The sequence below is a fragment of the Gavialis gangeticus genome, unplaced genomic scaffold (assembly GCF_001723915.1).
Source record: "Gavialis gangeticus isolate Ggan-Ray unplaced genomic scaffold, GavGan_comp1, whole genome shotgun sequence".
In the NCBI taxonomy this organism is placed as follows: Eukaryota; Metazoa; Chordata; order Crocodylia; family Gavialidae; genus Gavialis; species Gavialis gangeticus.
The window spans coordinates 14,743,765-14,765,487 of record NW_017729024.1 but is presented as its reverse complement, the minus strand read 5'-3'; the positions used below and the strand labels follow the sequence as shown (position 1 = coordinate 14,765,487).

At 40.0% G+C, this 21,723-nt stretch overlaps 2 long non-coding RNA genes across 2 annotated transcripts in view; one reads left to right on the top strand and one right to left on the bottom strand.

The window, feature by feature from the left end:
• The window catches only part of LOC109297256, a 29,091-nt gene extending 26,851 nt beyond the window's left edge, over window positions 1–2,240 (top strand). The window contains exon 2 of the long non-coding RNA XR_002097266.1: window positions 1,736–2,240. This is a non-coding gene — a long non-coding RNA (uncharacterized LOC109297256). The remainder of the gene's footprint in view (window positions 1–1,735) is intronic.
• Window positions 2,241–14,401: 12,161 nt separating this feature from the next.
• Window positions 14,402–20,544, bottom strand: LOC109297255. The gene is made up of 2 exons (XR_002097265.1): window positions 19,715–20,544; window positions 14,402–14,520 (listed from the first exon to the last, which is right to left on the bottom strand). It is a non-coding gene; the product is annotated as an uncharacterized LOC109297255 (long non-coding RNA).
• Between the last annotated feature and the right edge of the window lie 1,179 nt (window positions 20,545–21,723).

The window sequence follows — 21,723 nt, the reverse complement described above, 5'->3', positions numbered from 1 at the left end:
TTCAAGAAAACAGAGGCAAAGAAACTGTTAAAAATATCAGCTTTCTTGTCTGGTGTAGCCACAAGATTACTGTTTGTGTCTTGCTGAGGCCCTACATTGCCTGGCGCCCTCTTCTTTCTCCCAATGTGATCTCTTAGCTTCTGCTCTGTAATCACAATCTGGATCGCCTTGGAGCTCGCTGCTGTTGAGACAGGAGGACATAATCCGTACCCAGGCTCCTGTGGCGGAGCCTGCCCCAGCAGCAGGCAGCTCCTGGGGGCAGGGAGCTATCTCCTGCCCCTGGTGGATGGCTGACCAGGATCAGATATGGCTCCTGGACAGATGTCTCCGCAAGTACAATGGTGCTTTTACTAATGCCAGGTGAATTTACTACTTGCATTTGCAGGTAGAAAATTTACTTGGGATTAGGGAGATTTATTGTGAAGTAAGCATGTGCACGTGTAGATCCATGTGCTTACTTCACAGTAAACTATGCTAATTTGCCATTAAGCGCCTCATGGAGATTCACCTGGTATGTCTTGAAACTATAGTTCCTGGAATCAAACTCCCAATTTTGGGAAGGGTCACACAGAAATGGAATAAATACATAAATGTGACAAGAACTGTAATAAAATCAGAGTTATTAACATCATAGTTGATCCTGTGTGGAGTTCCTATGAATTTAATCTGCTCTAATACCCTCATTTCCACTAAATTGTAATCAGCTTGGTTCCACCCCATTAAGTATGCAGAGCCTGTAGGGAGGGGGAGGAGTTAAGTGTAAAAATTTATAAATTCAAATGTTTCCCCAATTTCTTTTGTTTTACATTAATAATTTTATACCCTTGTCATGGCCATTGCACTGTGATCAGCTACACCTTTACTGTTGGGGAATCCAGGAGCTGTTTTAAAGGTTCACCCAGGTACTTAGTGTACGTCCTTGGTACGTTCTTGGCATCACACACAGCCTGTGTATTTTTCCAGTGGAAATACTTCTTTGTGGGTGAAAAGACAGGACAGAAGAAGTACAGTCAATCAGCTGCAGGATGCAGGGAAGAAAGTCAATGACACTGAAGCTTCTCTGACATTTTGTGCCCACTCTTGAGGTGTTATGTTAATATGAAACATAGGTGTCAAATAGGCATCTTGCCATATCTGAGAGATATTCTTTGCCACTCTTCAGAAACATTTTAGCTTTTCTCTGGAAGGGGATTGTATGGGATGGAAAATTAAGAATGGTTGTCCCTGCCAGTTCTGAATTCCCACAAATGAAAATTAGTATAATGCTTTGTGTGCCGATGTGGATAAATGTGTATCTCTTATTGTGAATAAGTGTGTTTCAATATAGACATGTAATGGATGTCTAGCTGTCTGTAACTCAGTTTCAGTGTCTTTCTATTTCTTTCTTTCTCTGCTGGAGTGTAATTTCACATCTCTATTTATACTATTATAGTCTCAATTTTATGTCTGTTTTCTAAAAGCAGTTGAATTAGAGTATTTGACATTTCTTCGTGCTAACATGCTCTCATACAGAAAGAATCCTGTACTGGAGGGAATATTAATATTTCTATGAAGCACAAAGATGGAATGGGTCTGACAAAAAGGCAAATAGTAAATAACAAAATAGCATTTCATTAGGTAAACTTGAATTCTGGGTTTGGTGCTGAAAGTACCTGATGTGTAAATGAGCATCATAAGTATGAATAATGGTAATTTAATTGTGCCATTATTATTGTTTGTTTATGTATTTCCATAGGTCACCTGGTGCTTTACACAACATGTAGGAAGATATTAATGTCTGAAGAGCTTATGGGCTTCAGTGGACTTACTCTGGATTTACGCTGATTTGTCTGAGCACATGTGCATCTACAGAATTCAATTTGAAGTCATCTACAGAAAAAACAGACCTTTAAGAGGGTTCCAGAATCACCCAAGGAGGAGAAACTCAGCAGGAGCAGATACTTGTAGTAGAAACAAGCAGCATGGAGAATGGACACATTATCCAAACATGTGACTGCATGAACTATAACAGTTACCTTTGCCCCTACCACCCAAACTGTATTGTTGACTATACTCCTATGGTGCATCTTTTTCCCAATTAGTTTGTGGTAGGGGCCATATCTACTCTGTGTGTGTCCGCATGCATGCGCACATGCATGCATAGCATCCAACACAAAAAAAGCACCAATCCTGTACTATATATTTATGCTGTACTGTAACTAGTGGTCTACTTAAATTGCACGGAAACTTGCCAATTTTCATGGGTTGATCATGGAGTAAATTCTGATTCTGCAGTCATTTTGCAGCAGCCCTGCTCCTCGGCACTGATTGGCAAAAAGGTCCCCAGGGAGGAGAAGAGGGACTGGAGGGTGGCTGCCATTTTGATTGCCGGCTGCCCTTCAAGTGGCCCTTCACTTTGGCACCAAATGGGGGACAGGCCTCTGTGGGGGGAGGAGGGACAACGGGGCAGCTGCTATCCTGTCTGCTACCCTGTGCTGCCCCACCAGCTGGTACCTTCCCCTCCTGGCAGCAAGGACCACTGGTTCCCACTAGGCAGCCAGTATTTTATTTTTATTAAGGGTTTTTTTGTTGTTGATTTGGCAGATTTCATGGACAATCCTGGATTTTGCGGTTTCCATGAAATCCGCAAAACCACAAATTAAGTAATAATGATATGTTGTTGCAAGTAACTGAGAGTGGTATCATTATATCATACCACAGTATTCTAATATGTGAAAAGCTGGATTAACTAGAGCATAAGGGAGACCAAATCATAATGTAATGCTTTAAAAGTTCATTCTGGATTCTGGTTGGGGTTGCTCAATGGGAACTGAGTGCAGTTATGATGTAAGCAGTGTGCATAGAAAAAAATGCAGCTGCTATCCAGGGAGGAGGGATACTTTGTTTTGGTATTTTTTCTGCAAGTGTTGAATTATTTTGGAAATACTTGTAGCTGGACTAATTCCTTTTACTTTTCTTCTTACGTTCCTGGAGAACAATGGAAACCTGACTGAAATGAAGCCTTCGGGCAGATTTCACCATCAGAGATCTAGGTTAAGTTAAAAAATGGAAATGAGTTGACTTTTAGTTGTTTCGATATTTTTTTTTCTATAGCAAGGGCGGAATTAGTTTGAATTTGTCGTTGCTTTGGCAGGGAAAATAAACATTAAATGGAAGCAAAGTCAATCATTTTCCAACATTTGCATTTTTACCATTGAGTGTGTTTACCTGAATTATCATCTTGTAGCAGACATCTCTGCCTTGCTTTGATCTTGCACTACCAAAGGTATTTTACATGAAGCAGTCATTAAAAAACCTCACACAATTATGACAATTTCTGAAAAGCTCATCAAGTAATATAAGGTGCAGGGACTTTTCATTTTAATTTTAATGTACTGTAGTGTAGAATTAAAAAATAATGAAGTGTTTTAAAGAATCCTTAGATTTTTACTTCCTCCTAGTATAGCAGCAGGAGATGTATGCTTAATGTGAAAGATGATGGTAAAATGGACCAGATTTCCTATCTAGCTGGAAGATTTATTGGATGAATAAGGTACCAAGTGGCAAACCAATTGTACAATTGAGTTAATAGGGATAAAACATTTGGAGAGACTTGTGAGCCGTGATTACAAGTGCTTGTGTAAATATCGTTTAGTTCATCATTGTGCCTTCAAATTATGATTATGCACAGTTCCACAGCACCAGTTTGAAATCACTGAACTAGTCTTTTTATTTATGTGTGTTGAGGTCCCATGTTCTCAGAAGATGAGGGAAAATAGTAGTCTCTTATTACCTGAAACACCAATGGAACATAGAAAAAAAAGTCCCGCTAATTTCAGATTAGCTTTATGAACAAAAAGTTTACAATTAAGTCATTTCCTGAATTTTTCTAAATGCCTGCATGTTACTATGACAACAATATATGACTGATTGGCATTTTATGAATAATGGCAAATTAATATGGGACCTTTTTCAGTGTGAAGTATTTCAGAATAGTCTAAAACACTTCAAATGTATAGATACATGAGGTTATTAAATGCACATGACACTCACAGCTAGAAATACAACAGTTTTTTTACCCCCAAAATTGCATGTTTTTAATAAAAAAAGAACTGTTTTCTTTTCTAAAGGCCAGTTCCCCCAGGTGATCAGTTGCTGTGTTTGCATAGCTTTGTGGTGATTAAGGGAAAATGCCAGGTCTAAGTGCAGGGTTCAGTCCTTATACATCTTCACTCAGATACTCTCTCAGCAGAGCTATTTCAGCTGGTTTAGCATTTCCAAAACAATGTCTTTAATAAATGTTAAATATTAAAAAATATTTATATTATAATACATGACTACATCTCCTTACAATCTTAAATTAATAGGCCTGACTTTTAGCCAGGACGCAAATGAACTTCCAATCCTCTAATCATACCAATTTATTTTATTAGGCAAGCCCCTTGCTATGCTTCATGCCTTATATCCTCAATCTGCATGGCAAACAGCTTTGGCTAAACTAACATGTGGTGCATCATTTGGGTGCTTCTTCTCAATGCAAGTTGATTCTTGAGGGATCAACTGAATGATACTTTCACTCTTATGCATAAATCAGATGCACACTTAATTTTTCTATTAACTTTTAGAAATTAATGTTTATTTATTATGGTCAATGCAAACAAAATTCCATTTTTTCCTTCTGTTTGAGCTAACCATTTTGTGATATACTCAGTCACTGGTGGGAATACCAATTGTATAGTACAAAAACCCAGAGAGAGAAACAGACAGTAAGGAAAGCTGAAATATAAATCCTGTTCTGGGTATGAGCTCTTTAAGAATAATCTCTTACTTAAAGGATCCCTGATGACTGAACCAATGGTTTATCTAGGATTCAGTTAATGGTTTGTCTATTCATTTTTTAGCAAATCTGTGGTCACAACAGGAGCCAGATCAACAACCTTGGAAATTAAAGTTGTCTTAGTTTATAGAGAAAGTAATCATACTGCTGCTATACTGAGGAAGCTTTTTCATGGTATGTTAACATTTGATGATGTGTCTTTGGGAAAGGAAGATTAAGACTGTTTTCAATGCCCCATCACCTGCGATTATTAGCACAGCAAATAAAATGGACACACTGTATTTGGGACAACAGAAATAAATGAAGGAGCGACTTGTACAAAGAGGGGAAATTTGTTCTTTTGTTTGGGTTTTTTTTTCCAAAAAAGCCTCTAAACCTAAGTCATACCTGGATCTAATGCCCTGGTAGAGGCTTTCTGGATGTTGAAGGGTACTAGAATATTGCTGATTTAAGTAACATTATTAATTTTAATATTGCTTGAAGTATTCCATATTTGGGGTAAAAGAGTACCCTTAGTAAATAATTCTACAGTAGTTTAATGACCATATTTTTCTTACAAGTATCCTTCATATTCTATCCACGCTTTGTCAAAACCCCTCTGTGCATTTATATAATTCTCTCACGTGTTAGAATTAACTCCCACAAAACCTTAGCAATAGACTGCTTGCCCTAAAATCCCGTTTGTCCACCATTATAAACTTGTAAGACTTAGAATTACTCCAATGCATGGTACAAATTGTTCATGCAAGTGTTTTGCACGTGCAGTTTTGCACACACATTGGTAGAAATTGAAAGTTCAACTCTAAATATAACCTTATCCTTTCCAGTTGTTAAAAGTATGTATTCTAGGCCCTAGATTTTCATCCTATTAACCTCATTTTGTATTCGTAGTCACTTGCAAGTACATATGATATCACTAGGCTGTCTAACAACCTAATACATAGGAGCCATGGAGATGTCTAAAGGTTTTGTGCCTACAGAATTACACATTCAGAAGAAGGGAGGCTGCACTGAGGCTGACATGAAAATCAGGCCTATTGAGGCTTTTGTAATATTTGAAGGTATCTGATATCCATTTTCTGTGGAGGGAACATGTACAGACATGCACACATTCAAACAAACACAAACACACAGTCTCTCTGAGTGAGTGCTTTCATATTAAAAAGCTACTGATGCTGTAAAAAGTACTGAACCTAAGGCCCTGGTTAAAGTGCAATACTTGAGAATCATTTCCCCTGACTGGAGTAGTCTATTGATAACAGAATCAGATATTCAGACCTGATGGTAACAAGTGAAAATCCACTACAATTCACTAACTCTAAATTTGGTACTTAATTTTAAAGTAGGCAGCAATCTGTGTATAAAGTATATGTATTGAATCAATGATTCAGTAACTTCAGTGTATTCTTTCTTCCATGTCTGCATGTAGAATTGGTCATCTTAAGACACCGCTGATTCCTTCACAGCCCATCTTTTTTTTTCCTGCTTTATGCCTTTGAGAAGCCACAGGACCATGACCTGTCTGTAGTCTCCTAATGGATCCATGGGAACTCCATTGGTGTTCCTTGCAAGGCTCAAGCAGCCTACCAGAACTCAGCATAGGCTAATTTTATCATGCTACTCAGCAAGGTTTAAAGCAAGCTCAGTTGTAAATATGCAGGTGACACTAGTTAAGGTGCAGTAACAGATGCTTTGGAGAATAGGATTTTATTCAAAATGACCTTGATACTTCGGACAAATGGTCTGAAATAAATCAGATAAAATTTGATGAAGCCTAGTTCAAAGTAATACACTTAGGATGGAACAATGAAATGCATAAATGTAAACTGGGGAATGACTGGCTATGTTGGAGTACTACAGGGCATTGAGGTTAAGCCACTATAAGCCAAATATAAGTCAACAACATAACATTGTTGCAAAAAAAAAAAGCCAATAGTGTACTGGTGTGTGTTAAAAGGAGTGTTACATCCAAGTCATTGGAATCAATTATTCTACTCTATTCAACATCAGTGAGACCTTATCTGTTTTGGGCACGATGCTTCAGGAAAGAACTTGGCAAATTGGAATGAGTCAGTGGAAAGCAACAAAACTCATTAGCGGTCTGGGGAGCAGGGAATACAAGGAAAGGTTGGAAGAAGTAGTTTGGACAAAAGTAGCCCGTTACAAAAGGGCTGTTTTAAGGAAAATGGTGATAGACTCATTTCTGTGGCTGCAGGGGGCAGGACAAGAAGTAACAATATTTAATGAACAAGGGAAACAGGCTGGATACTAGGAAGATCTTATTATCTATGAGGGTGGTTAAGCAGTGGAATCGGTTACCTAGAGAGACTATAGTGTCTTCATCATTGGAGGTTTCTAAATTCAGGTTAGACAAAGGCTTAGCTAAGATAGTTTAGACAGGGAAGAGCCTGCCCTAAGCAGGGGGTTGGATAACATCTTCTCCTGATAGTCCTATTTTTTATATTATTATACACTACACAGAAATGACTGCAAGTGACTGTAAAAAGCCACCACTATGATTTAATGCCATTGACACAACCTTTGCACCAGTGTAAATGACTCCACAAAGTACAGGTCACTGGAAAATTAGGCCTGTTGTCTTGCCGTTGAATTTATAGTTTAAGCTTGTTGGGATTTTTTTACTTAAATGATTCTTTTCCTTTTTGCTGAAAAATGCTGTTTCATCTAAACCAGAACTTTTCTCAGATACATACTATGCTTGAAAAAGCATTTTCTGGTCCATAGCTGAATAGAGTAAATGAGTACAAAACTGACTGAACAACCAATCCTACCAACCACATCCTTAGATGTCAGTTGAGTGCTGTAACTGCTGAGTTATTGGCTGGTTCAGGGTGTGGGTTGATGTCATTTATTTTCTTGTTTCATCAAAAACTTCAGTAGATCTCAGCTCATTCAGTGCAAATTGAGAAAATTATCCAAAATCTTGAATGTACTTGCAGAATGGGAAAACATTTTCCTGCATGGCCCTGTTTATAATATTACCCATCTTTATAGCAAATGCTGCAATTATGCAAAGTCAGAAGGGTTACGACTGCATAACAGGATCAGGCATAAGAAAGTACTGAGCTAATAGTGAGAATGACTTTTTTTCCCAAGTACAACTACTTAAATATTAGCAAAGCAAAATCAAGAAATAACTAGTGAAATAAACTTTTTTGTATGGCCTTTTGAAGTTTTCATGGGTCCACAATTTCTCTTTATAATGATGCCTGCTGGCTACCATACACACTGGGAACAGTAGGACTCTTCTTGTAATACCAGTGCACTACCATGAAAGGTGCATTATAAATTGTTCAAATAGTTAGCTTGTCTACCCACTGTTGTGGTTCAGTTATAAAATCTTTGTCTGCCATGTGGAAGACCCAGGCTCAATTCCCAGATGTGCATATATAACTCTAGCCATTGAGTAGAGCAGTCTGCTGCTAGAAACAGCAAATCTACTCCTGCATCCCTGCATATGTAGACAGGTACCCAGGAGTGTTCTCCTAGCTCAGACCCCATGATGCAGAGTCAGGGTTGGGAGCTCCATGTTGCCAGGGCAGGGGGACAGTGTCCCTGCCTGGGTTCCAGTGGCAGAGCCTGCCCCAGCAGGAGGCAGTTCCTGTGGGGCAGGGAGCAATCTCCTGCCCCTGGCTGACTGGGAGCACATTTGCTCCCAGTCAGGTGTCTACATGTGCACTACTGTGCAGTTACTAATCACAAGTAAATTTGCTACTTGCATTTGAAGGTAGCAAATTTACTCATGATCAGAGCCAAATACTGTGCAGTAAGTGTCTGCATGTGTAGACACAGACGCTTACTGTGTAGTAATTAGTTCTACTCTGCAGCAAAGCATCTCATGTAGATGTGCCCTGTACGTCTGGACTTGGTCTGGCCTTTGGATTCTGTCTAAAAGGGTGATGGAAGGTCTGGAAAGCCTCCACTCCTCCATACTCCTGCCTTGATGTATGCATCAAAGGTCCTAGTGACCTCTCCATTGGTGACACATAGGGGGTACAAGTGGGTGCATGTGCACCCCCTGAGATTGGCGGTGCACCCCCTGAAACACCACCGATGCTACTGGCAGTGACTGCAGGCGGTTGCCACTCATCACCCTCCCACCCTACCGCTGACACTACTGGGTGTGTCTGTTGTCAGTCGCTGATTGCTGCTGCTGGTGGCATCTGTGGGTGGTTGCCAACCGCCAGTCAGTGCTTGCCACCTTCCCCTCTGCTGCCGACACCACTGCACCCACCTGCGGGAGCTCCCCGCTCACTGCTGCCATGCCACTGCCACCACCACCACCGCCACCTGCGGGCAGTTGCCATGCCCCCCCGCCTCTGGGGGCACGCATTGTTCATTCAACTCTCTCACATGTGCTATGATCCAGAAGGATTGATGGCTGCCTACCAAGTAGCATGTCTATTTGCTATTCCAACATCTAGAAGCTAATGCCATAGCAGAAGTAGTGCCTGCATTCTAAAAAACAATGTAAAAGTTGGGATTGTTTGTGTTCGCCTCAAGCCATTTTCTTTAAAAAGTAAAGTAACAGAACCTACTTTTTAATCTTCTATTCCCACTACTGGGTCAATGTGTCAGTCAAACAGTTCTCACAGTGAGACCCTCTGAGGGTAACAAGTTTGACATATAGTCACATTTCTTCCAGCTGTATAGTCAATTCTAATATAGTTAAGTAGCTATGATTTTTCTTCCTGTAATAATAACTGGACCAAAGAGTGAATGCCATATTTGGCATGCTGAGATTTAGAGTCTGAAATGAACACTGTCCTTGAGTAGTAGACACTGGATTCCACACATTGAAATGCAAGACCAGTACACCACCTTGTCTCTTTTAAATAAAATCAATACATGCAATATCAACAGTTTCCATGTATGCAGTTCTATAGTTGCTGTCATTATGGAATGGTGCGACAAAAATGAAAGACCTAACAAATGCCATATCTTGTTATAGTGTCATACTGTTTAACTAGTTCAAACTTGGTCCGAACTCCTAAAGTCTTTCAAACAGTGATGCTCATCAGCATTTTAATATGAATGAGCAAATTAATCTATTCTGGTTTACATATTTAACCCAAAGAAAGAGCTGTTCTCAGGGTTGGATTAACCCCTTAGTGGGCCCTAGGAAAAAAAAATCATAGGCCCCTACTTTTTTTCACTCAATAATTATAATATATAAAATAAGCACAACTGGCCCCCTTCTTCACTTAGGGCCCTGTGCATGTGCCTAGTTTGCCAATACGTTAATCCGGCTCTGGCTGTCCTTCCAAACCATTTTCTATGTAAAAACACAGGAATATTTCCACCATATTAGGTAATTTTGTCTCAAACACACTTGTAATTCCAAGTGGTTTGGCAACATTTCAGCAGAATGTAACTATGAGAGTCAGTGTTAGTGCTGTATAGGGTTTATTGTTTCCTGTGTGCTCTAAAGCAATCAAACAATTCCACAAATGTTCTTCAAAGAATACATCTAGAATGTTACTTCATTAAACGTCTCCTTGGCACTTATTCTATTTTCCACTTTGAATTGCTGCATTTAGTTTTGAAATGACCTTTTATAGCAGTGAAATTTTATTAACTCTTTGATCTAATGGCACAGAGATGAAAATATCAGAGCAAAAGGAAAAAAAAATCCCAAAGATGTGTGCTTTCTAGACTGCCTTATATGGTAGGAACAGCATGAAAAGGAAGTAAGTTTTATCATTAAATAGATTATACATTGTTTGATATTGCTGGTATTCCTTTTATCCTTTCGGTAAGTTGGCATTCAGTGTAGTTCACCAATGATGCTTGTTATATGGCTTTATGATAAATAAATTAGGACAAATTCTGCCCTTAGATACTTTTATAACTCCTGCTGATGGTGGGTATTGGGGATATGTATCTGAAGACTAAGCTTTTGTCACAGACTTTTATGTTCTTTGATAGCTGTCTATGTGCTGCTATAAATGGAGGACTAGATTTTGCAGTCATTCATAATCACAGGAATATACCTGACATAAACAGCCCCATAAGGCTAGACTGGCACCTTTGAAATCTGCCAGGAGTAAGGGGCAGAATCCTCTCATTTGCATATCAGTCCTGGCTTCCTCTTTTTTCCAGAGGGAAAGGAAGTTTCACAAACCCTCTTCCCAGCACAAATCACTTCCCTTTCTCCACTGACTTAACTTTGGCCAAATCAATCACAGAGAATGGTACTACAGAGTTATGTCAATATGGAAGGTGGCTTGATGGTCTATAGATGGATTCTTTTGTTCCCTCCCCCTGTTGTGACCTGCAGTGTTCCTGTTGCCCTCTTATTCCCTTATCTCCCCTATATTGGCTGATTTCTAAATTAAGCCAATTGTCTTTAAATGGACTGTTCCTGTATGGGTTATTTTTTAGTTGAAGTGTTACAGAGCTGGCTCCATAGAGATGCATCTTCTTGATATCCATTTGAAAATTTCTGCAATTTCCCCTCTCCTTTAAATGAGAATAAATATTTCAAAAGTAGCAAAACCTTCTGGATGTGAAGAGCTCAAGCAAAATCCCCATCCATGGGGCAAGATATTCTAAACTAGAGTGAGTATAAGAGACAGTTGTCTTGTTTAACATGGTGAATGTTCCTGGGTAGGACTAAATGTGTGGAGCATGTTCATTTAGTCCTGTCCTAGTTTGGAAGATTATGGGCCCTCAACTCCCCATTTATTTTCAGGACAGTCAAGATGGAACCAGCCATCTTCCATTGCATGTTCTTCACATAATACTGGTTTGCAGTTTTTTTTCCCAATACATCAGAATTTAAATCCTACTTTATATCATCAAAGTAGAACCATAGGAGTTTCATAGCCATGATGCCATCTATATCATGTAAATTAATATTGCCAGCAAAGAATATGATGGTGTTATGCTAAAGCATATGTGTTTAAAAACTACTTTTTTATTCATTATATCAGTGGTTCTCAACTTTTGGTCCTGTTGGTTGGATGAGTGACATGGGGCTGGTCCGGGAGCTAAATCCCATGGGCAGGGTCAGTCTGTTGATCTGCTCCATCGTGGGATCAGTGTGCAATGTTGATTCATTTATGTGGTCTGGCATGCCAGCCCAGCCCTCTGCCTGGAGCCAGACATGGCTTGGTCCTACATGCTTGCCTGGCCCTGTTGACCAGACCTGGCCATGGCCTACCTCTGTGTACTAGTATAATTTGGCTGTGTCATGGGTCAGCAAATTTGGTGGCAGGGGAGAAGAGGCAGCAGTAATTGCTGTAGCCCTGGAAGCCAAATTTCTGAACCAATGGGCCATTTCCATGCTATGTCCACCCCTTTCCTCACCAAAGTAGCTTCCTGTAAAGGACCAGAGATGAGCTAAAAGTTTGGTGACTTGTGGACGTCAATGAATGAAGAGCCTAAGGAAAAAGATGGGTCTTAATAATATTAACTGTTAATTCCATTAGAACATTTGGACTTGCACATAAATTAATGACACCACTGGTTAAACTAGTGTTTAAGATGTTCTAAGTCACTGGCAGACAACGATAAGAAAAAATATCTAAGGTTCTGTTACATGCACAAACTAATCTGAAGGCTCGGTCTTGCCATGCTTACAAAACAGTTGACTTCCCCTTGACTTTGATAGAAATTTTGTCTACACAAGGCCTGTGGAAATTCTATACAAACCAATGGAATTTCTATAAACAATGAAGTTAGAAGTATCAGCAAAAATTAACTTAAAATCCTGTTGACATTACTTAACATTTAAATTTATTTTGAAATACATTTGGAAAACACAAATATAAAACAAGGTCTATAATATGATTTCTGTTTCTGACTATGAAACAAAAATCACAGGCATAGAAACAAGTAATGATAATTTGACAGGAGAAAGAGAGCAGATAGCAAAGTTTTTCTGAAGAATTTTTGAAAGAATGGAAAATATGACAGTAATAATATCTGGTAAATATGTTATTCTAGAATTAATAAAGATATCATTTTAAGCTATTGCAGATCATAAAGGTCATGCTTTGCATACAAGCATGTGAAAATTCATGCACTTTTCTAGTTGATTCCCATTAAAAATTATGAACACCAATACTGTAAATCATTCCTCCTTTGAAATTTAATATAAATATTTCTAATGAGCTACCTTCAATTTTGCTTTATCTGTTTGTTCCTTACACCTAAGTAATGCCTTTAAAAAACTGAGGCTGATTAAAAGAGTTACATTTTCCAAGCCTCATGCAATAAGGCTAGGGACAGAAATTACACATAAACCAGTATAAGTGATCAGAAACCAGTTCAGATCTGTAATACAACAGTAGTTCAGTGCACATAAACTGCTTTCAAAATGGCCCAAACCAGTTTAAGATAAACCTGGATGGATGTAGTATCAGACTTTACTGATTTAGCTTAAATCAGTTTATTGAACTTTTGTCCCAGATCCCCTCCAGGTTTGGGTTAACTCACAGTCTCTCAGCATCCCATGATGCTCTGCACCTCCCCTGCAACCCTCCCTCCCCACATAGGATGTGAGGGCTAACCATGGCCCAGGCTGTCTGCTCCAGGCAAGCAGGGAGGTGTGCTCCAGCACCCCCTGGTCTGGGCCACTGTAGGCATGTGGCTGCATTTCTGGAATCAAAATGAACATCTGTTCACTTTCTTATAAATTTAATCTACACAGACAAACCTGTGAAAATTGAATCGATTCAGCCTTGGGCTTTTTTACTGTCTGCATTTAGCCTAAGTGAATGATACAAAATGTATTGGATGTTGCACTTGCAAAACCTCTGATTTGTATGTGGTGGCACAGAAAGTTAGGGGGGGTTAGCTCTTTGGCTTATTGTGCAAATACAACACATTAAGGACCCAGTTCTCTTTCCACCTACCATGGCTTACTCCCTTTGACTTCAGTGGACCCATTCATCTTTGAAAGCCCCAAACCTGCAATCCCAGCTGACTGGATAGACATTTTTGCTGGCCTGGAGCTGTGCATAAATTAATGGTCTGTCCACAAAGATTTGGCTTTAATGCTGGGGGGTTTTATTTTGGAAGGATCAGAATCAAACCTTATGTACACTAGAGGCAGTACACTGAATAGATGAGCCTTTCACAGTTTTGCTTTGAGACGAAAATTAAAACAACAATGCATATAAATTAAGAAAACTATTATTACTATTGAATTCATCTTGTACTAGGGCCTAGGCACTACAGTCATGGATGAGCATCCCATTGTGCCAGGCACTGTACAAACACCCTCCATGCCCTAGAAGAGCTTAGGGTCACGTCAGTGCTTCCTCCTTTCTGAGTCTAGGGACCAATGCTGAGAAGCAAGCCCTGCTTCCCATTCCTCATGTGCAAAAGCTAAGTAATTAGGACCTTACCCCAGCTTTTGGACTCTTAATCTCAGGTATAATTCTTGGCACATGTTCTAAGCTTGCTGCTCCACTTGCCTTCTAGGCCTTGACATTATCTGAGACAACAGTAACAGCTTGCTTCTCAGCAAGGAGGCAATGAAAACATGACCAGATATCATGTTGTAATTTCAGTTAGAGTTATAATTACTGCCTTCAAAATAATCCATAATGAAGATAAGACCAAACATTTCTATTTATTTTCCATATACTCCATTCAGAAAACATACAAAACTGGAGGTGTTTCTCAATAGTCCATGTTAACCATATTTCACTACAGCGTTTAAGAAACTTCATCTGTAAAAGAAAATAAGGAGAGTTAGAATTTTACTCTTTATTACAAGACAAACACCATGAAGTAAACTATTCTTTCCCACACAGGTCAAAGAAATGATCCATGGCTAACATGTTATCTCTCTTCTTCCTTTCTACTTCATATATTTAGGGAAACAATTTTTTTAAAGAAAGGTGTGGAAAACATTTACTGATGCTGCTGATAACTGTATCAACATTTATATAGGTACTTACAAAACAAACACAAAAAAGGATGGAAAATGAACTGCACTTTCTTTCTTGTCATTTGAAAAAGAGAAGAGACCATAGTTCAGAATGTTAAACTTTTTGACTGGCTATAACATTGTCTTTGAAAATCTCCAGTTACATTTTTTATTCAGAAATTAATTTAATACAAATATATCACTGCAATAGGAAATGTCTCAGTGATGTAATACAATATCTTTTATAGAATTAATAATGCTTTCCACAGTAGTGGGATATAACTTCAGCTTTGTACAATTATCAGCACAGATAAAATAACACCTATACGGCAGAAAACAGCTTTGGTGGCTGATAGCCAAGAGCTGCTCTGTGGTCCTTTGTGGATAGGTTGCTCCCTAGTCAGAGACTACTTATTAGTGGAAGATGTGTAATGTTGTTTGATGTTATCCACTCAAGACGATTGCCTTTCCCCAGGGGAATGGTCATAGGCTCGATCAAGTCTGATTGAAACTGGGCCTCTGCAAGCATTATTGGGAAACAGACTGAACATGTTCAGTGCATCTTTTGCTTTTCTAACATAGGAGCAAGTTATTCTTGACTTACTGACATTTGAATCCATGCCTGTTGGTCACCATGAGAAGAGAGAGAGCCAAAGCAAGTTGAAGACTCTTCTCTTCCAGACAAAAAAGCAAATGAAGAGGGGATACTGGTGGGACTCTCTTTACATTTCTCACAAACTCCCTCTGGTGACAAGGTAAGGAGCCTCCCTATCTACTTCATTCTGGCTCTCATTTCAAGGGCTAGGGACAGACATTACACATAAACTGGTTTAAGTGATTGGAAACTGGTTTAAACCTGTAGCAGAACAGAAGTTCAGTGCACATAAACTGCTTTCAACCTAGTTTAAGATAAACCTGTTTGGATGTGGTATCAGACTTAAATGATTTGGGTCAAGCTGGTTTATAGAACTTCAGTACCAGATCCCTTCCTGGTTCTAGTCAACTCATAGTCCCCCAACACCCCAGGATGCTTTGCAGCCCTGGGCTATGCTGTCTGATCTAGTGGAGTGGGGACTGCTCCTTAGCCTGCTTCTTGCCTATGTCTGGCAGCCCATAGAGACTGGGGGGGCAGGGGAACAGGCCCCCTCAGCCCCCCACAACAGGATCTACACAGCATGTGGGGGGAAGGAAAGACCCTGTGGTGGGGGCTTGTCAACCCTCAGCAGCCCTTTCCCCTTCCCCCTCCTAGCTGCTGATTGCTTCAGCAGCTTCCACAAGAGGGGGGAGAAAGGGTCCTCCAGGCTAGGTGCCTTCCCATGCAGCCCAGACTGGGGGCACTGAGGAGCCCCTGCCCCCACCATGGGCAGCCCCAAGGAGCTGAGGGGAATTCTCCCCCTCCCAAACCCCAAATCTGCTCGCCTTAGCTCCTGCAAGTCTCAGGCAGCCTCAGGGAGTGGAGGGAAATCTGCTTCCTGGTTTTGCCTAAGACTCGCAGCAGCTTTGGGATTGGGGAGGGGGAGAATTCCCCTCAGCTCTCTGGGGCTACCCCGGGCTGGGGGACCTTGGGCTGTGGTGGGGGGAAACCCTCCAAGGCAGGGGCTCCCCAGTGCTCCATGCTGGGCTGCTTGGGCAGGCACTAAGCTGGGATGACTTATTTTCCCTCCCTCCTGTGGAGGTGGCTGAAGCAATGAGCAGTTGGGAAGGGGGAGGGGGGAAATTCCCCTCAGCTCCCCAGGGCTGCCTGGGCTGGGGAACCCAGGCTGGGGGAAACCTCCTGAGGAGGAGGATCCCCCAAGGTGGGCTGGCACCCAGACAGGGGGCTTCTTAACCCCCTGTGAGGGGACAGCAGGGGTTTGGGAGCATGTACTGGGGAGCCAATTGGGCACTGGTGATGCATAGGGGGTGCATGTGGGTGCATGTGCACCACCTGAGATCGGCTATGCACCCCCTGGAAGCACCAGCTGCAAAACCAGAAGTGCACTTCCAGTTTTGCTGCTGGCTCGGTGATCGGCCACTGGCGGACCACCCCCCCAATTGATGATTAGCTGCGGGGAGACTCCCTTACCCCGTCAGCAATCTGGTGCCCCCCCAGACTAGGGAGGCACCAGTCACCCATGCAATTGGGGACATTTGGCTGGGCTGGCAATGGCCAGCAGGCTGAAAGACTTGCTGTAGCACTCCTCCCTCCCCACCCAACCTACTGGCCTGGGTCAGTGCAGCCCCACCCTTCCCCTGTTTTTCCCAATTGAAAACTGAATATCTGTTCAGTTGGTTATCAGTTCAACCTATGCAGCTTAGAGGAAACTGCCCAGGTTAAATCAATTCTCCCTCGGGCTTTTTGTCTGTCTGTACTTAGCCAAGATCTGGAATTGGAGAGCAATGCTTCCTAAAGTAAAAGGTGTAGTATCTTGTAGTTTGTCACATGGAAACCACTCTTTATTATGTGCAGAAACTTATATTCAGAACTATTTACAGTATAAAGTGGTAATGGTTTTTATTACTGTCCTTGCAAAGCTCTTGTGGTTGGCCTGTTCTGTTCTGCTGCCTGGAAGTTCCTACTGGTCTCACCCAGACTGTCTCCCAGGATGCAACACTTCCTTAACACTCAATGTGTCCAGAAGGACATACTCTGTGTTACAGGAAGAGTGTTCTTAGCATAAAACTGTTAGCTTCCTTGCCTGATAAAAATGAGCATTGAGTTTATTCCATCCCGTCTTCCAGACTGTATACCATATCATGGGTAGATAAACCAGCTGAGAAGGGTACAGAAGTTCACAAGATTGCTCCCTCCATACTTCCAACTACTACACAGGAGGGGAGGTTTGGGGGTTTAGATTCAGTGGTTAGATTTAGATTGGACAGTGATTTTTTTCTCTTCTACAGTTTCACCTGCTGAAAAGCTAATCCTTCATAGACTTCTTCAGCAGTCAAAGTCTGGAAGGCTCTGGTTACCATAAATGGAATAAAATGCACTCAAGCCTTTGAATGCTATCATTATTACAGAAAGAAAACAGAAGTGTAACTAAGATATATATTTTACATTTTCTTGAATCTTATTGTGTATTATAGAAACCTATCTTTTAATTGGCATGTTAAAGTTGATGTTAAAGTCGGGTTTTATTAGCTTGGGGTTGGAAAGAAAACTCTGTTCCTTTGTTGGTATTTCATTTACTCCATATACAGCAGCATATATTAGATAATAAGGGCCAAAGAAGTGAATTATAAGGCTTCACCCACACCTTTTTTTCCCTTGGTTTTGGTTTTGATGGGGTTCAAAAACCCTGAATTTAACTTTGAAATTTTCACAATTTCCATTAAAACCTCAAAACAGGAGTTAACTCGAACTAGGATGTTTAGATTACTCTAAAGTTAACCAATATTTAAGTTACAGTCTTTTCATGGTTTCCATCTGAAAACATAAAATGGATCAGATTTGACTGAAATAGGCCCAGGCTCGCAAACATCAATTACTCTCAGTCAGGTTTTACTGTTGTACAATGAAATGCACATCAGGTAAGTTTTTTGATTGGTTTTGAGTTTAGTTCCTCAAATTTGGCAGAGAATTGCAAACAATTATCTTTTATTTTTCTCTCCCATTTCTATTTAACACATATATGCCATATCGTAACATTTTTTTTCCTTACTTCTTGGATATACGCTCACTTGTTAACAGATTTTAACACAGGCTAGGGGAAGTAAGTGTTTACTTTCAAAAAGTTGTTAAAAAACCATTACAGATCTTGTATTTAAAATTATACATCACATAAAAAGCAATTATGCTCATGAGAAATGATAAGACTAAGAAGCAGACTTTTGAGCGCAGATGCCTGTCACCTGATTTTAAGCATCAGATGAGGTATATGGAAATGTAAGTAGCTTTTGGGGATCTGTTTTTCGAACCAAAGATAAAGAATTTTTAAATTTTTATTCTCCATTTGGAGACGCAGTAATTTCTATCAGAATGTTTTTCATAATGTTGATAGTGTAGCACTGACATCATTATCCAACAGTCTAGCTAATCTCCTGCATATAGGGTTTATTATATTACTTAAGTATCCAAGAATCTGAGATGACAGATCTTAGTATGAATTCTGTATTGTCATTATACTGTAGCTCTTTCAAACACCATATGGTGATAAAATTTATAGTTTAGTCACATTTCTGGACTTTGTATTTGAAGGTAAAATAGACTGCATGTTCTGCAGAGAAACAGCACATAATCTGAGTTAATTAAGTAGTTTCAGAATTTTCTGTGTGACTTCTCATCAAATGAATTGGATTGCTATACAGAAGTCCCCAAACTTTTTCATAGTGTAAATTAGAAAGACTGTCAAGGATGCATCCTTTTTCACTCAATATTGAAGTAAGTAAATATTCATTAGGTGCAAGCGCCCAAGACTCTGTGACCCAGTGTTTAGGTCACTTGATGAGGAGCAGGAAGAGCAGTCACTACTGCTTATTATAAAGTAGTTAAAAAAAATCAGTCTTGCAGATCTACATTGTTAGGTGTTTAACTTTCTCCTCATTTGTACAAAGGAGGCCAGGGACCAAACTAAAGGCCATGTGCTCCTGTATGTGGCTATGCAACTACAAGTCTGGGACAGTAATTCCTTTTGTAGAAATGGTTTTTTGATGGCCTCAGTCTAGCCAGTCTAGTTCAGCATGCCAGGAGAGCACAGATATCCTCATAAGCACCGGTGTGATTCCTGAGTAGATTGACCCCTGCCTAGTAAGGGTTGGGAGAAGGGGAAACAAGCAGGACCCAGAACCTGGGTCCCAGGACCTCTGACCAAGATTTGAACTGGTGACAATGTAGTCTCTGTGATTAATTTCTGCTCAAGAGCTTGGCTGCCATGGTTTGGACAAGAGCTAGAGATTTCAGTTGGTCACATGATGAATAGCCCTAATTTGAGAAGCTACACTAGCTGTAATGTATTACATAATCATTTTTAATTTATTGGAAAAAGAAAAGAGCATGGATTGTTTCCACTAACCTTAACCACTTTATTGGTATTAAATCATATTAAGTTGCTGTTATTTTCTTGTATTTGGCATTTTCTTCTGGCTGTTTATTCTGATTCACCTTGGCCTCCTGCCAAATGTGCATCAAGTGTCGAGAGCAGGTACTAAACTCCATTTTTCCTATAAAAATGAAGAGAGATAATTATATTTAAGAATAGTGGATAAATAGTAACCACAATTTACTTCCTTTTGGGTAAGTATAGAGTGAAACAGTAGCTTTAAATAGACACACCATTTGAGATACTGGAATTAGTTATATATATACAGAGCACTTCACTTATGTACAGTTATGGGATCAGTTCCTAAATATGTATTGCTTAGAATAAAGCATTTACTCTGTTTCCCATTGTATTTCCATTGAAGTCAAACAAGGGTACTCAACACCTTAAATTAATGAGAACCAAATTTTTATAACCCCAGTTTAAAGTTTTGCATGTTCTTCACAGTGATGCTAAGAAAATTTTCATGTTTTACAGCCATGGGGCCTTATCTCACATAGATGTCAGTCAGAAGCAACTCTACTTGCGCGATGCAGTGACAAGGCATGGTGCATATTTTTACACACATATATCATTATTTCCTTCAGTGACGTTCCCTTCATACCAGGGATAAAATTAGCCCTTTACATTGTACTACAAAACCTAACAACTGTTTTAAAAATAGACTGATGAATGGACTGTATCGCTGGAGTAGGGACCTACCAAATACACAATTTCAGGGATTTCACAGAAATCATGTAATTGGCAGTCTCCCATAAAATAGCTGGTTCACCATTAAAAAGCTTGGGGAACTGACTATGTTAAAAAAATTGGCCAAGAGCTGGCAACAAATTTCCTCCTAGTAGGGGGATGGGGGCTGTGGGGGGGAGGTGGGAAGGGAGCAAAGAGAAAAAAAAAAGGCAGCTCCTGAAGCAGGGGTGGGGTGGGGAGAGAGGCAGGAAAAGTTCCCATCTCTGTCTCCAGAAGTGGAGGAGGGAGCAGGGAAAAGCCTGCCAAAAGTTTGTTTACTCAGTAATTATTGCCCTTTGCCCCTTGAAAAGGGCTATAATTACTGAATTAACAAGCCAGGCAGGTCCAGCTAGGGCTTTCAATCAATTCCTGGGAGGGGTGGGACTTGTGGCACCCCTCATCCAATCAGAGGCACTTTGCTCTGATTTCAAAATGGCAGCCCCAGCTGTGATATGGGCATGAAATTGGGTGCCCCGGCCATGTTGCAGCCGTGTAATTGGCTGCTGGGGCCTATGAATTTGGGAAGTCCCTACTCATGGGTTTTTCTAACTCTTAATGCATCTGGACTTGCTGCTCTATGAAGTGCAACATTTACACCTCTGCTCTAAATGCATAATTTCAAATTATGCAAGCAGCTATTTTTTTTATTTATTGATTTATATAGTGCTAATGTATAATTAAACAGAATAACAACACCTATAGTCAAATGGGTTCAGATCAAACTAATTTTTTGTGCACATACAATGAATAGATTACACAGTTAAGCAACAGGTACTTTAGTGATGAGTTTATTCAAAATATGCAGCAGGGTTATGTAAATGTACAGCTTTTAAAATCAGAACAACTTTAATGGTCTGAAATGGATTTAGTTGACCAATTTTAGGCAGAAAAGTCTGAACATTTTGGCCTATGGCCTTCTAAGAACTATAGATAATGTATAGAAATTAATTAAAGTATGCTATATTCTGATGATCTGAATCATCTCCCTCTACTCCTGCACCAATTCTCCTTTACATACCATGAAGTCATATCACAAATATAAAAGATCATCTAGAAATGATTCCCTATAACCAAATATCTCTTATTCATTTCATTTACAAAAACACATATAAAAATGGAAAAAGGAAAAATTTGCCTTGACATTTCATAAGATATTATGAAATCCTAAGTTTAGGAAACTTAACGAAATCCTAAGTTTCTAAAATCACATAAATTCCATTAACATAATGGGCATTACGGAAGAAAAGGTGCGT